Source organism: Pristiophorus japonicus, unplaced genomic scaffold (assembly GCF_044704955.1).
Source record: "Pristiophorus japonicus isolate sPriJap1 unplaced genomic scaffold, sPriJap1.hap1 HAP1_SCAFFOLD_47, whole genome shotgun sequence".
NCBI lineage: Eukaryota > Metazoa > Chordata > Chondrichthyes > Pristiophoridae > Pristiophorus > Pristiophorus japonicus.
Window position 1 is genome coordinate 876,008 of NW_027254374.1, and position 7,027 is coordinate 883,034.

Below are 7,027 nucleotides of genomic sequence, written 5' to 3' on the forward strand. Positions count from 1 at the left end.
GGCTCAATTTGGGATGATGGTACAGTTTGGGGTGATGGGTCAGTTTGTGCGTGATGGGTCAGTTTGTGGCTGATCCGTCAGTTTGGAGATGATCGTTCAGTTTGGGTGATGGGTCAGTTTGGTGCGATGGGTAAGTTTGTGTGTCATGGATCTGTTTGGGGTGATGGGTTAGTTTGGGGTGATGAGTCATTTTGGGTGATTGGTAAGTTTGGGGTGATGGGTAAGTTTTGGATGATGGGTCAGTTTTTGGTGATGAGTCAGTTTGGGGTGATGGGTCAGTTTTGGGTGATGGTTCAATTTGGGGTGATGGTTCAATTTCGGGTGATGCGTCCTTTTGGGGTGATGGTTCAATTTGGGATGATGGTACAGTTTGGGGTGATGGGTCACTTTGTCGGTGATGGGTCAGTTTGAGTGATGGATCAGATTGGCTGTGATGGGTGAGTTTTGGGGGAAGGGTCAGTTTTTGCGTGATGGGTCAGTTTGGGGTGAGAGTTCAGTTTGGGGTGATGGGTCATTTTGGGGGTGATGGATCAGTTTGGGGGTGATGCATCAGTTTGAGGGTGATGGGTCAGTTTGCGTGATGGGTCGATTTGGGGCGATGAGTCAGTTTGCGGTGATGAGTCAGTTTGATGTGATGGGTAAGTTTGGGGTGATGGGTCAGTTTGGGGTGATGGGTCAGTTTTGGGTGATGAGTCAGTTTGGGGTGATGATTCAGTTTAGGGTGATGGGTCATTTTGGGGTGCTGGGTCAATTTGGGATGATGGTACAGTTTGGGGTGCTGGGTCAGTTTGTGCGTGATGGGTCAGTTTGAGTGATGGGTGAGTTTGGGTGTGATGGGTGAGTATGGGGTGATGGGTCAGTTTGTGCGTGATGGGTCAGTTTGTGGCGGATCGGTCAGTTTGGACGTTATCTTTCAGTTTGTGTCATGGGTCAGTTTGGGGTGATGGGTCTGTTTCTGGGTGATGGGTCACTTTAGGGTGATGGGTCAGTTTGGGGGTGATAGGTCGGTTTGGGTGATGGGTCAATTTGGTGTGATGGGTCAGTTTGGGGTGATTGGTCAGTTTGGGGTGATGAGTCAGTTTGGGGTGATGGTTCAGTTTGGGGTGATGGGTCAGTTTGGGGGTGATGGATCAGTTTAGGCGTGATGCGTCAGTTTGGGGTGATGGGTCAGTTTGTTGATGATGGGCCGGTTTTTGTGTCATGGATCTGGTTGGGGTGTTGGGTTAGTTTGGGGTTTTAATTCATTTTCGGGGTGATGGGTCAGTTTGGAGTGTTGGGTCAGTTTGGCATGTATGGGTCAGTTGGCATGATGAGTCAGTTTGGGGTGATTAGTCAGTTTGCGATGGTGGGTCATTTTGAGGGTGATGGGTAGTTTGCGTGCTGGCTCAGTTTGGGGTGATGGGTCATATTGTAAATGATGGGTCAGTTTGTGTGTCATGGATCAGTTTGGGTTGATGGGTTAGTTTGGGGTGATAAGTCATTTTGTGTGATTGGTAAGTTTGGGGTGATGGGTACGTTTTGGATGATGGGTCAGTTTTTGATGATGAGTCAGTTTGGGGTGATGGATCAGCTTTTGCTGATGAATCATATTGGGGTGAAGCATCAGTTTGTGGGAGATGGGTCAGTTTTGGGGTGATGGGTCAGTTTGCGATAATGAGTCAGTTTAGGGTGCTGGGTATGTTTGGGGTGATGGGTCCGTTTGGAGTGATGATTTAGTTTGGGTTGATGAGTCAGTTTGGGGGTGATGGATCAGTTTGGGGGTGATGCGTCAGTTTGAGGGTGATGGGTCAGTTTGGCATGATCAGTCAGTTTGCGGTGATGGGTCAGTTTGGGGTGGTGGGTCAGCTTGAAGGTGATGGGTAGTTTGCGTGCTGGGTCAGTTTGGGGTGATGGGTCAGTTTGTTGATGATAGGTCAGTTTGTGTGTCATGGATCTGTTTGGGGTGATGGGTTAGTTTAGTGTGATAAGTCATTTTGTGTGATTGGTAAGTTTGGGGTGATGGGTAAGTTTTTGATGATGGGTCAGTTTTTGGTGATGATTCAGTTTGGGGTAATGGATTAGTTTTGGGTGATGGTTCAGTTTGGTGTGATGGTTCAGTTTGGCGTGATGGGTCATTTTGGGTGATGGTTCAATTTGGGATGATGGTACAGTTTGGGGTGATGGGTCAGTTTGGGATGATGAGTCAGTTTGGGGTGATGGCTCATTTTGGGGTGGTGGGTCAATTTGGGATGATGGGACAGTTTGGGGTGATGGGTCAGTTTGTGGGTGATGGGGCAGTTTGAATGATGGATCAGTTTGAGTGTGATGGGTGAGTTTGGGTTGATGGGTCAGTTTGTGCGTGATAGGTCACTTTAGTGTGATGGGTATGTTTGGGGGTGATAGGTCGGTTTGGGTGATGGATCAGTTTTGTGTGATGGATCAATTTGGGGTAATGGGTCAGTTTGTGGTGATGAGTCAGTTTGGGGTGATGGTTCAGATTGGTGCGATGGGTCAGTTTGGGGGTGATGGATCAGTTTGGGGGTGATTCGTCAGTTTGAGGGTGATGGGTCAGTTTGGCATGATGAGTCATTTTGGGGTGATGGGTCAGTTTGTGGTGGTGGGTCAGTTTGAGGGAGATGGGTAGTTTGCGTGCTAGGTCAGTTTGGGGTGATGGGTCTGTTTCTGGGTGATGGGTCACTTTAGGGTGATGGGTCAGTTTGGGGGTGATGGGTCGGTTTGGGTGATGGGTCAATTTGGTGTGATGGGTCAGTTTGGGGTGATTGGTCAGTTTGGGGTGATGAGTCAGTTTGGGGTGATGGTTCAGTTTGGGGTGATGGGTCAGTTTGGGGGTGATGGATCAGTTTAGGCGTGATGCGTCAGTTTGGGGTGATGGGTCAGTTTGTTGATGATGGGCCGGTTTTTGTGTCATGGATCTGGTTGGGGTGTTGGGTTAGTTTGGGGTTTTAATTCATTTTCGGGGTGATGGGTCAGTTTGGAGTGTTGGGTCAGTTTGGCATGTATGGGTCAGTTGGCATGATGAGTCAGTTTGGGGTGATTAGTCAGTTTGCGCTGGTGGGTCATTTTGAGGGTGATGGGTAGTTTGCGTGCTGGCTCAGTTTGGGGTGATGGGTCATATTGTAAATGATGGGTCAGTTTGTGTGTCATGGATCAGTTTGGGGTGATGGGTTAGTTTGGGGTGATAAGTCATTTTGTGTGATTGGTAAGTTTGGGGTGTTTGGTACGTTTTGGATGATGGGTCAGTTTTTGATGATGAGTCAGTTTGGGGTGATGGATCAGCTTTTGCTGATGAATCAGATTGGGGTGAAGCATCAGTTTGTGGGAGATGGGTCAGTTTTGGGGTGATGGGTCAGTTTGCGGTAATGAGTCAGTTTAGGGTGCTGGGTATGTTTGGGGTGATGGGTCCGTTTGGAGTGATGATTTAGTTTGGGTTGATGAGTCAGTTTGGGGGTGATGGATCAGTTTGGGGGTGATGCGTCAGTTTGAGGGTGATGGGTCAGTTTGGCATGATCAGTCAGTTTGCGGTGATGGGTCAGTTTGGGGTGGTGGGTCAGCTTGAAGGTGATGGGTAGTTTGCGTGCTGGGTCAGTTTGGGGTGATGGGTCAGTTTGTTGATGATAGGTCAGTTTGTGTGTCATGGATCTGTTTGGGGTGATGGGTTAGTTTAGTGTGATAAGTCATTTTGTGTGATTGGTAAGTTTGGGGTGATGGGTAAGTTTTGGATGATGGGTCAGTTTTTGGTGATGATTCAGTTTGGGGTAATGGATTAGTTTTGGGTGATGGTTCAGTTTGGTGTGATGGTTCAGTTTGGCGTGATGGGTCATTTTGGGTGATGGTTCAATTTGGGATGATGGTACAGTTTGGGGTGATGGGTCAGTTTGGGATGATGAGTCAGTTTGGGGTGATGGCTCATTTTGGGGTGGTGGGTCAATTTGGGATGATGGGACAGTTTGGGGTGATGGGTCAGTTTGTGGGTGATGGGGCAGTTTGAATGATGGATCAGTTTGAGTGTGATGGGTGAGTTTGGGTTGATGGGTCAGTTTGTGCGTGATGGGTCACTTTAGTGTGATGGGTATGTTTGGGGGTGATAGGTCGGTTTGGGTGATGGATCAGTTTTGTGTGATGGATCAATTTGGGGTAATGGGTCAGTTTGTGGTGATGAGTCAGTTTGGGGTGATGGTTCAGATTGGTGCGATGGGTCAGTTTTGGGGTGATGGATCAGTTTGGGGGTGATTCGTCAGTTTGAGGGTGATGGGTCAGTTTGGCATGATGAGTCATTTTGGGGTGATGGGTCAGTTTGTGGTGGTGGGTCAGTTTGAGGGAGATGGGTAGTTTGCGTGCTGAGTCAGTTTGGGGTGATGGGTCAGTTTGTTGATAATGGGTCAGTTTGTGTGTCATGGATCTGTTTGGGGTGATGGGTTAGTTTGGGGTGATGAGTCATTTTGGGTGATTGGTAAGTTTGGAGTGATGGGTAAGTTTTGGATGATGTGTCAGTTTTTGGTGGTGAGTCAGTTTGGGGTGATGGGTCAGTTTTGGGTGATGGTTCAGTTTGGGGTGATGGTTTAGTTTCGGGTGATGGGTCCTTTTGGGGTGATGGTTCAATTTGGGATGATGGTACAGTTTGGGGTGATGGGTCACTTTGAGGGGGATGGGTCAGTTTGAGTGATCGATCAGTTTGGGTGTGATGGGTGAGTTTTGGGGGATGGGTCAGTTTTTGCGTGATGGGTCAGATTGTGGCTGATCGGTCAGTTTGGAGGTGATCGTTCAGTTTGTGCAATGGGTCAGATTGGGGTGATGAGTCTGTTTGTTGGTGATGGGTCAGTTTGTGGGTGATGGGTCACTTTAGGGTGATGGGTCAGTTTGGGGGTGATAGTTCGGTTTGGGTGATGAGTCAGTTTGATGTGATGGGTCAGTTTCGGGTGATGGGTCAGTTTGGGGTGATGAGTCAGTTTGGGGTGAGGGTTCAGTTTGGGGTGATGGGTCATTTTGGAGGTGATGGATCAGTTTGGGGGTGATGCGTCAGTTTGAGGGTGATGGGTCAGTTTGCGTGGTGGGTCGATTTGGGGTGATGAGTCAGTTTGCGGTGATGATTCTGTTTTGGGTGGTGTGTCAGTTTGGGGTGATGGGTCAGTTTGGGGTGATGGGTCAATTTGGGATGATGGTACAGTTTGGGGTGGTGGGTCAGTTTGTGGGTGATGGGTCTGTTTGAGTAATGGTTCAGTTTGGGTCTGGTGGGTGAGTTTGGGGTAATGGGTCAGTTTGTGCGTGATGGGTCAGTTTGTGGCTGATCCGTCATTTTGGAGGTGATCGTTCAGTTTGGGTGATGGGTCAGTTTGGTGTGATCGGTCAGTTTGGGGTGATGGGTCAGTTTGGGCTAATGAATCAGTTTGGGGTGAAGAGTCAGTTTGCGCTGATGAGTCAGTTTGGGGTGATGGTTCAGTTTGGGGTGATTGGTCATTTTAGGGGTGATGGATCAGTTTGGGGGTGATGCGTCAGTTTGAGCGTGATGGGTCAGTTTGGGTGATGGGTCGATTTGGGGTGATAGGAGAGTTTGTTGGTGATGGCTCAATTTGTGTGTGATGGATCAGTTTGGAGTGATGGGTCAGTTTGGGCGTAATGGGTCAGTTTGGGGTTATGGGTCAGTTTGGGGTGATGAGTCATTTTGGGGAATTGGTTCGTTTGGGGTGATTGGTCTGTTTATAGTGGTGGGTCTGTTTGGGGTGATGGGTCAGTTTGGGGTGATGTGTCAGTTTATGAAGTTGAGTCAGTTTGGGGTGATGTGTTAGTTTGGGGTAATAGGTCAGTTTGCAGTGATGTGTCAGTTTGGGTTAATGGGTCAGTTTGGTGAAATGAGTCAGTTTGTGGTGATGAATCAGTTTTTGCTGTTTAATCAGTTTGGGGTGAAGCATCAGTTTGTGGGAGATAGGTCAGTTTGGTGATGATGGCTCAGTTTGGAGTAATGAGTCAGTTTAGGGTGATGTATCGGTTTGGGTTGATTGGTCAGTTTTTGGTGATGAGTCAGCTTGCGGAGATGGCTCAGATTTTCTTGATGAATCAGTTTGTGGTGATGCATCAGTTTGTGTGTGATGGCTCAGTTTGCGGTGAAGAGTCAGTTTGGTGTGATGGGTCAGTTTTGGGTGATGAGTCAGTTTGGGGTTATGGGTCAGTTTTTGGTGATGATTCAGTTTGGCGTGATGAGTCAGTTTGGGGTGATGGGTCAGTTTCGGGTGATGGGTCAGTTTGTGGTGATGAGTCAGTTTGCGGTGATTGGTCAGTATGGGGTGATGAGTCAGTTTGGGGTAGTGGGTCAGATTGGGGTGATGCGTCAGTTTAGGTGTGATAGGTCAGTTTGGAGTGTTGGGTCAGTTTGGCATGATGGGTCAGTTTGGCATGATGAGTCAGTTTCGAGTGATGAGTCAGTTTGGAGTGGTGGGTCAGTTTGAGGGTGATGGGTAATTTGCGTGATGGGTCGATTTGGGGTGATGAGTCAGTTTGCAGTGATGAGTCAGTTTTGGGTGGTGTGTCAGTTTGGGGTGATGGGTCAGTTTGGGGTGATGGGTCAATTTGGGATGATGTACAGTTTTGGGTGATGGGTCAGTTTGAGGGTGATGGGTCTGTTTGAGTAATGGTTCAGTTTGGGTGTGGTGGGTGAGTTTGTGGTGATGGGTCAGTTTGTACGTGATGGGTCAGTTTGTGGCTGATCGGTCAGTTTGGAGGTGATCGTTCAGTTTGTGTAATGGGTCAGTTTGGCGTGATGGGTCTGTTTGTGGGTGATGATCAGTTTGTGGGTGATGGCTCACTTTAGGGTGATGGGTCAGTTTGGGGGTGATAGGTCGGTTTGGGTGATGTGTCAGTTTGGTGTGATGGGTTAGTTTGGGGTGATGGGTCAGTTTGGGCTGATGAGTCAGTTTGGTGTGATCGTTCAGTTTAGGGTGATTGGTCATTTTAGAGGTGATGGATCAGTTTGGGGGTGATGCGTCAGTTTGAGCATGATGGGTCAGTTTTGGTGATGGGTCGATTTGGGGTGATG